The sequence below is a fragment of the Hippopotamus amphibius genome, chromosome 2 (assembly GCF_030028045.1).
Source record: "Hippopotamus amphibius kiboko isolate mHipAmp2 chromosome 2, mHipAmp2.hap2, whole genome shotgun sequence".
Classification (NCBI taxonomy): Eukaryota; Metazoa; Chordata; class Mammalia; order Artiodactyla; family Hippopotamidae; genus Hippopotamus; species Hippopotamus amphibius.
The window spans coordinates 138,675,996-138,685,414 of NC_080187.1; the positions used below are offsets into that span (position 1 = coordinate 138,675,996).

General features: G+C 42.6%; 1 pseudogene; it reads left to right on the forward strand.

The window, feature by feature from the left end:
• The first annotated feature begins 3,672 nt into the window (after nucleotides 1-3,672).
• On the forward strand, nucleotides 3,673-4,270 carry LOC130846167 (40S ribosomal protein S7-like; annotated as a pseudogene).
• Nucleotides 4,271-9,419: the final 5,149 nt, after the last annotated feature.

Consider the following 9,419-nt stretch of genomic DNA (forward strand, 5'->3'; position numbering starts at 1 on the left):
AAAAGTGATGCTGTGTTCTGCTCAGTGCCTCTCATCAGGAGACACTGGGTAATGATTTCTTCCCAACGACTAGGCTAAGGTTACATCTGCCAGGTTTCTCCACCGAAACGTTACTTTTCCTGATTGTAATGAATGGGTATCTTGTGAGGGGATACCTTAAGACTCTGAACATGTGCCGTGGCTCATCACACTTTTGCTCACTTGTTTTAGCATCCTTGATGATTTTATGTAGAGCAATTATTACCATAGTAGCTGCCAAATGGAAATATTCTAATTCAATCATTTCTTCTACATTTAGCTGGAATGTTTCTATAAGGGAGAGCTTTCCTTTTGCAACATTAATTTATTTTTTCATTTACATATTTATCTTAGTGAGGACTCAGAGTGTTCTTTTTTATTCTGTGGGTTCCTAGTCTCATGTATTTTGTTGCTCAAATTATTCTGTATTTGATTAGTGGAAGCTCCTTCAAGTTAGCTGCTGTGTTCTTTTAACAAGAACCTCATTTTGCGTTATCTATGCCCAGCCGTGGAATCAGCCATTTCTCCAAGGGGCCCTTTTGTTGGGGAATGTGTTTTATTTAATTTTAAAAAGTGCAGTTTATTCTTTTTTCTGCAATAATTGACCATCCATTGTATTTAAGGCAGTGAATGTGGTATTCTGGAACTCAAGATGTGATTTTTTACCGCAGGGAGTTTCTATACTAAAGGAGAAATAAGGCATATACACAAATCCTCATCCAAGATAGAAGTGATGCATTATAAGAAGGTTAAACATGAGGTGCTGTGGATGCAGAAAAGGGGAAAAATCCCTTCAGGCTGTGAGGGTTCAGGCAGACTGTAAAATGGAAATAGTATCCGAGCTCTAAAGGAAGACTTAAGTAAGGAGTAAATGGGGAGAGACGGAAAGATGATGAAGCAGAGAAAAATAATTTGCTCATTTTTGAGACAACAGATGCAAATTTACTAACTAAATTTACTTACGATTATTTTAAAGCTATACATGTTTTAAGAGTGTGAGGATTTGCACTCCTCTCTTTTAAAATAATTTCTGATGCCACAAAACAGGCACAAAGATTTATTTCACATAGTTTCTCAAGGAGGTGGGGGTCAGGGCTTCTCCCCAGCCTAACCTTGACCTGTCTCTAGGCCTGGAGCAGAGGAAAGCCTGCTCTGATCAGCTTTTGGCATGAGGCAGGGTCAGAGGACCAGGTCTGACTTCACTCCGGTCCCTCTTGGCTCCTCTGGGAGGCCCTGGCTGTGGCTGCTGGACACAGACCTGTCCTCAGATGCTGCTGGGATGGCAGAGCTTTGCCTGGATACAGGGTTCCCTTAGGGCCTCCACCTCTCACTCAGCCCAAGGTCCGGGTTCATGGATCTGTTACAATGAGTAAAGGGATGTACAGGAAAGCCCTATGGAATTTTTAAAGTATGTGTCTCATGCAATATTTGGGACATTTGTACTGAAAAAATTATCCTTTGTTTACCTGAAATTTGAATTTAACTAGGCATCCTGTATTTTATCTGCCACCCACACAGGGTGACTTCCTGCCCTGTGACACCGCCCCCTGAGCGCCCAGAGGAGCCAGATCCCTCTGGAATGCCCTGCAGACCATGCCCTGCTTGTTCAATAATTGTGCAGTGTGAGATTGGTGAGTAAATTGGAGATTATGGGAATTTATAATCAGATGGTACATACAAACACCAAGAGATAAATTACCCATATTAGTTTTTATTTAAACTGTAATTGAATATGTGAATAGAAAATTAGTGCAATGTATTGATACCATCTGGTGTTCCCATTTCACACCGGTATTTTTCATCTATCTTAATTTAAACAAGATCCAATTTTACCCCTACACATGGTTTTATTTCATTAATTACTGTTTCTGTTTAGGTACCATCATGCTGACCATAATCCTAAGTGGATTTAATAATTTGTAGATAATAAAACAGGTGTGCTGTCTTCAATAAGCCGATGTTCTTGCTAGTTATACAAATGCTGAGACTCAGTAGTTCACCTGCGTAGCAAGACTGAGTAGTAAAGCAGTGCATGCCACAGACACATATTTAAAGAGATTCGAATCTGCTCACTCACATAATCCTTCAGTATCTCTTTGTTAACTGCCTACTATGTGCCATGGACTTGCTAGGTAGGAGTCTGGTGACATATTCAGACCTGTAAACAGATAATGGCAGTGTGAGTCATAAGGCACAGTTACAGTGCCCTGGGGACACAGAGAAGAGGAGCCCAGATATGATAGACAGAAGAGAAATGAGGAGAGAGGCAGCCAGAGAGATGGGCAAAGATGCAGCAGGAAAAGCAACTTAACACAGCCCCATTGTCTAGCTCTGTTATTTAGCTGAGAAGGCTTAGACTAGTATAGGACTTTGTGGTTCAAGAAGCGCATTCAGGGACTTCCCTGGTGGTCCAGTGGTAAAGAATCCACCTTCCAATGAAGGGGATATGGGTTTGATCCCTGGTCAGGGAACTAAGATCCCACATGCCGTGGGGCCACGAAGCCCACGTGCCACAACTACTGAGCTTGCATGTCTCAACTAGAGAGCCTGCATGCCACAAACCACAGATCCCATGCACTCTGGAACCCATGCGCCACAACTAGAGAAGAGAAAACCTGCATGCCACAGCTAGAGAGAAGCCCATGTGTTGCAACAATCCCGTGGGCCACAACTGAGACCAGACACAGCAAAAAAAGAAAAAAGAAAAAAGGAGTGCATTCACAGGCGTCCACAAACACACACTGTGGAAAGTAGCGTGAGGTTGTCTTTAAGGGCAAAGAAGCACAGCATAGGAGAGACAAAAGACAGGTGGTATTTCTATTTGGGGGCTTACCAGGGGGAGCAGGGAAGTTGGACATAGTCAGCATAACTGGTTCAAGGTCTGGGTTTATGGGTGTTTTTTTCTTTAGTGTATCTATATTTTCTAATTTGCATGCCTTCCACTTGGGTTCCTCTGGTGTTATTTATTTTTAAAGTTACTTTTGTAAGACAAAGAAAGGCTGTACAAGCGTTCCAGATTAAAGGAGGCTAGAGACATACAATTGAATGCAAAGCCTGACCCTAGGCTGCATCCCATAGGCTGGGAAAGGCTGTGAAAATTGGAATTGGGTCCATTGACAAAATTGGAATATGAACAGTGATAAGATAAAACTATTGGATCTTTTTAAATTTATGAAGTTGATAACTGTACTGTACTGATGAAAGAGGATATCCTATTCTTAGGAGATACAGATGGAGGTATATAGGTGTTAAGGGCCATGACATATGTAACTTAACCTCAAGTGGTTCAAATACTTTATATATACAAATATACACGTGTATATACATACATACAGGTATACGTATACATACACACATATACACATATGTATATAGAAACAATATACATGTATCTATATAATATTTTATATGTATGTATATTTTCAGATATTTACTCTATGTCTATATAAATGGACAGAGTGCAGATGACACACGATGAAGCAAATAGGGGAAATGTTAACAAAGGTGAAACTCAGCAAAGGTATGCATGTGTTCACTGTATTATTTTTATTCCAGTAGCTTTTCTGTAAGTTTTGAAATTTTTCTTAAGAAGCACAAAGTCTACTAGCGGTGGTGGCGGCAACAAGAGTTGCCCGCATCAGCAAGGTCCAGGCCATGTTCAGTTCCAGCGCGAAGATCGTGAAGCCCAATGGCGAGAAGCCAGACGAGTTTGAGTCGGGTGTCTCCCAGGCCCTCCTGGAGCTGGAGATGAACTCAGACCTCAAGGCCCAGCTGCGGGAGCTGAACATCATGACTGCCAAGGAAATGGAAGTTGGTGGCAGTCAGAAAGCTATCATAATCTTTTCCCGTTCATCAACTGAAATCTTTCCAGAAAATCCAGGTCTGGCTAGTGAGCAAGGTGGAGAAGAAGTTCAGCAGGAAGCATGTCATCTTCATCGCTCAGAGGAGAATTCTGCCTAAGCCAACTTGAAAAAAGCCATACAAAAAATAAGCAAATGCGTCCCAGGAGCTGCACACTGATGGCTGTGCATGATGCCATCCTAGAGGACTTGGTTTTCCCAAGTGAGATTGCAGGCAAGAGGATGGGGCTGAAGCTGGACACCAGCCGGCTCATAAAGGTTCCCTTGGATAAAGTGCAGCAGAACAACATGGAACACAAGGTTGAAACGTTTTCTGGTGTCTATAAGAAGCTCACTGGCAAGGATGTTAATTTTGAATTCCCGGAGTTTCAGTTGTAAACAAAAATGACTAAATAAAATATTATTCACAATAAGTTAAAAAAAAAGCACTTTTATACATTATCTTTCTGATCCTCACAACAATCGAGTAATATGGGCATTATGATTCCCATTATACAGATGAAAATACCAGAACAAGGTATTTAAACTTGCGTAGTGGCAGTCGGGCAGCTAGAACCCAGGTTTTCATGCCCAAAGACTGTGCTCGTCTTGTCAGTCTACTTAGACAGCCACATAACTGAACTTATTTAAGTGCACATGAAGGGCAATTAATTTTTTGGATAATTTTGTACTAGCTAAGCCCACGACGCCTCACCTCAGCCCTGGGGCAGGTGTCATCTGTCCTCTATCTACCCTCTCCTCTCCGATACTAGATACTCAGGAAACTTTCACCATGCTTTGTGAAACGTCTTCCCCCAGTAGATAAACTCTTCTACACCTTTCATCCCCTGTAAACACTCTTTCGAGCTCATTGCCTTGATGGAAACCTGGTTCTGCTGTGAGGACACAGCTCCCCTGCATCTTCCACGTGTACAGGATGTGGGTGTGAATTTCCCTTGCTCCCTGGTGCCTCCTCCACACCTCAACTTCTCTACTTTTTGTCAAAAAAATCTCTGCTTCTCTGGGACTTGATCTATTGGGCTAAATCATTCTATGTCAACCTCCTCATTCTCTTCCAAGTGGCCAAATGGGCACATTCTGTCATTTTCTGGAGAGTTTGACATCTGGTTTACCACATTCCTTTTCTGATAGTTCTACCACCATCATGTGTGACATCAGCTTTGCACGCATGGCACATTCAAAGCTCTGGCCCTTCCTCAGCCATCTTTTCTCCGATGAGATGCATCTTCAGAGCATTTAACCCATTTGAGGGCTGAATCTTCCCATTGCACAAACTACTTCTTCCAGGCAGGGCAATTGGTTGTAAACAACAGAAATCAGTCTAGCCTACTAAAACAGATGGAGGATTCAATGGAAAGAGACCTTCTAGTTTATGAATGACAGAGAAAACCAAAATGCCAAGTCAGAAAACAGTCAGGGGTCAAGAGAGCCTGGACAGACGAGAACATGGCCTGACCTCTGATCACCACCACTGCAGCTGGCAATGCTGGCCCTAGACCCCCACCACCACACCACTGGACTTTTGGCTCTACCATCATATCTACTGCAAGTAATCTAACTGCTGCTTCTTCTGGGATTCTTCTGGGATTACATTAAATGGGAAGAGTATGAGCTATTAGGAAGTCAAAATTGACAAAGTCCCATACTGTTCACGTGCTTGGCAACACAGCCTCCTCACATACTCTTCTTCCCATAATCACCTTTCAAAATAGAGTCCTCATTTAGCTACTGTAATTCACTAGTATGTTGAAAATTCATTCACGACCCCACTACCCAATCAAGGAGACATCACAAATCTCTCAACAAATACATCCAGCTCTGAGTCCAGGGTTTCTGAGGAATGTCTATCCCTCCTCCTAGCTCACTCTTGAACCAGTCTCAATATTTTGAAACATTTGAACCAATACAACCTGTAGACAATGGTGGAGAGAGAAATAGAGGGAATAAAAGAAAAATTAGTGCATAGATAGAGAAAAAAAGGAAATATGAGGGAAGGTCATGCCCTTGTACTGCATCCAGTCTCAAGGCTGTAGCTGACGTATATGACTCTCCCCTGTGCCCTACACTTCCCTTGTTCTCTAGGCCATCAGCCAGCATCCGGGGTAATCATGGATGCTTGCCTGGTGAGGTGGCTCAAACCTTCCTTCCTGAAGGATGTGAGCTTGGTGGTCCTGCCAATTAGCATTGCAGGACGGGCTGAACTAAAAGGCACCTGAGGGAAGCTGTGCTCCATTTATAGTTCTTCCTACCCCACTGCTTGATTCAACACTGTTTCCTCTTAGTGGGATTAAGTGCCCCAGCCAACAATCTAGTGCCCTGTTTTGTTTGTTAATTGAATGGCATGAGGAGCTCACAGTGGACAGATGGTATTCTTAGGTTCCAATTCCATGAAATCATTGTTGTATTAGTGGGTGGAAGCATTCTGTAACTAGATACTCAAATTTCTAAACTAATAAGAGTCTACAGATTCAGGAAGGAAAGCAACATTTTTGCTAGTGAGTCACTAGATTTAATTATGTGACATGCACCCCACTTCTAGCCCCTGTAATGAACCCTTGTAATATGCCTACGAGGGTCACAAAATGGTATACTGGAAACTTGGTTCTAAGCATATCCTTTATTCTGCAAGGCTGCATTCCTTCCAAGAAAGGTTTTATCCCTTAGTTGGGCCAGATGACTGGCTTTTCAATATACACACCCACACATAATATATAGTATGACATGTAGAGGTAACTAGCAGAAGTATGATTGGCAGGGAAAGCAAATTCAAATGCAGAATGTATCTCTTTACTGAGAAGGAATTGGTCTCTCCATTATGGAAGGGAGCTTATAAAATCAGTCAGCCACCAGGTCCCAAAATGGCCCTCCGAGATACTACACTACAGGATTGCAGTTAGTTGTTGCTGTTGGAAAGCTGGCCACTCAGCAATGGGGTAGCCAGATAAGCTTTGGCAAAGAGAAATCCATATTGTTGGGTATGTTATGTGCATGGTCCCCATTCCTGCCAGAATTCATCTGCCCATTGGGTAGGCACTGGGAGGCCTAGGGAAGGAGGAGACTGGATCAGTTTTCTCTTCTGATTATTGAGAAGTTACTGGGTATGGAAGTGCGTTGTTGGCCCCTCAGGTAAGATACAGATATTTCTACATTTGGGGCCATTCCAAAATTCCATATACCTCTTCTCCAAACGTCTTAGTCCCCAGTGCTCTAGTATCGCCTCCTCCAAGTCCCTGACAAACTAGCCAAACCATTAGCCTATGAATAAGTATAAATCCTTGAGTCAGGCTGTCTCTCCTTCCAAACAAAGTGACCAAGGAAATGAGCTGCTAAATTTTGTTCGCTGAGCCAATGTTCCTTCTCTGTTCTCTTTTAGGGCCATTCCCAAGTAACCTGTAGCATTGCATCCATTAATTTTGGCAATTGCCATAATGTCATGCAGAGCCATCCAAAACACAGCCTTGATTTTTTTCCTCCTTAATCAGGTGGCCTAGGGTGCAAACTGTGAGGACACAGGTGTGAGTTGAGGGAGGGGCAGCTCATGTGCTGATATGTTAGCACATAGCAGCTGGACCTCTCATACTATTGGATTTACATGACCCATAATTGGTATACATGTCTGTGTCATGTTTTGTATCCATGTCTGTATATAATTCTTGTATACCACCTGCATTAGCCAAAATCTTTAATGCTTTTGAAAGGCCAAGGTCTTTTCTATCATTCCCAACCACTTTATCCTTAGCATCTACACAATGCCTGGATTAGAGTAATATGGTTGTTATATTTGACAAACAAAAATACAGGGCACCCAGTTAAATTTGATTTACAGACAAACAATAAATAATTTAGTATAAATATATACTATGTGATACTAAAAATTGTTGTTCAACTGAAACTCAAGCTTAATGGGCATCCTGTGTTATACCTGGCAACACTAAGAGTAGGTTTTCAATAACTATTTGTTGCAATCATGAAAAAATAAATAAAAGAAATAATGAGATCTACAAAGTGCTTAATAGTAAGCAATTTTTGATCTCACTGAACTTTTGCACAGCTGTATACTAGTGTGAAGTACCAACGCTTTCTCTCCGTAGCTGCTAGAGATGGTCACATTTGGCTCAGTGGCAAGTTTTCCTAATGGAGTCAGAATAAAAAATGTAAAAGTTCAAGCGTAAGAGGGGAAAGTTGGGGAAGAATCACTGTTAAACCAATCTTTTCTCCTTTGTTTAACCTAGACAAGGGCAGAGGGGAGTGAAGGAAATCCAAGAGTTGTTCCTGAAAGGATGATGGTTACTTTCCTACCTGGTTGGATACTGGGTTCAGAGGAACAGTAGCACTCCCAGATAGGTTAGGGGATCCAAGAATAGAGGAGGCTTACATCCAGCTTTCTATTTAGTTCCCTGGGAGACTGGATAAATCAGCTATTGCTGTGTAACAAATACCACAGAATCTTGGTATACAGCACTAGGCATTTATCTTTGCTCACAGGTTTGCATGTTGGTTTTGCTGCCTCTGTTTCAGTCTCTGAGTCTCCTCCATGTGTCCCCTTCGGGGGCCCAAACGGGAGGATCAGTGACTCAACGTGAGTTCACTAGGGAAGTAGGAATCTTGCCAAATAATGAGCAGAAACATGCAGTGCCCTTTCAGGCCTAGACTCAGATCTCAGACACTGTAGCTTCTGCCTATTAGGCAAAAATTATACAGGACTGAGCTCAATATCAATGGGATGAAGAAGTAACATCCTAGTATGAGGTAAAGATTTGCCGAATAATAATTGAATCTACCACAGGGACAGTAAGCACCATCCTTCAGTTGCACGGGGTGTTGAGACAAAAGGGCCTGCGGCAGCCTCTCTGAACCCTTGAAATCTTTCCCTGAATAGAGGGAGCAGAAAAATAATTTCCTCTGTGCCCGGATAATTATGAAAATCATGTAGTACAATGTCTGAAATATTGTAAGTGCTCAGACATATCAGCATGCTCTTGGCAGCTCTGACATAAGCTGTGGTTTATCCAGCCTCTACCTGGATGATACACATTGGACACGACAGTTATTGAAGCTTTTGTATGTGCAGTTTTTGTGTCAATTCTTTTGATCATCCTGTAAAATAGATCTTATTCTTCCTTGTTTGTATATAAGAAGGAAGAGGCTGGGGAAGTTGAGTCGTTAACCCAGGAACCCTGGTAAGAGCCAGAACTGGTAGCAGAACCCATGTGGGCCTGGGTACAAAGCCTATGGCTTTCCACTGCCCTGTGCTGTGGCCTGTGAATCCAAGTCTCCTCTCTATGACAGCTGTTCTCTTCTGTCTTCTTCCAGCGGCTACTGAGAGCTCTCAGAAGTCAGCTTCCAGCCATAACTCTGCCAAACCAGGAGGAAAGCTTAATGGGGTGAATGAAGCAGCTTCCCCAATAGGAGTTTGGTAAAAAAAAAAGCTCAAAACCAAGACCAGTGGAGTCCAAAAAGTGTCTCTTCCAAGAGGCTGTGACAATGCACAGCTTGCCTCCCTCAAGCCAGCCCCCAGGGAGTCCTGCTGAGGAAGGCAGA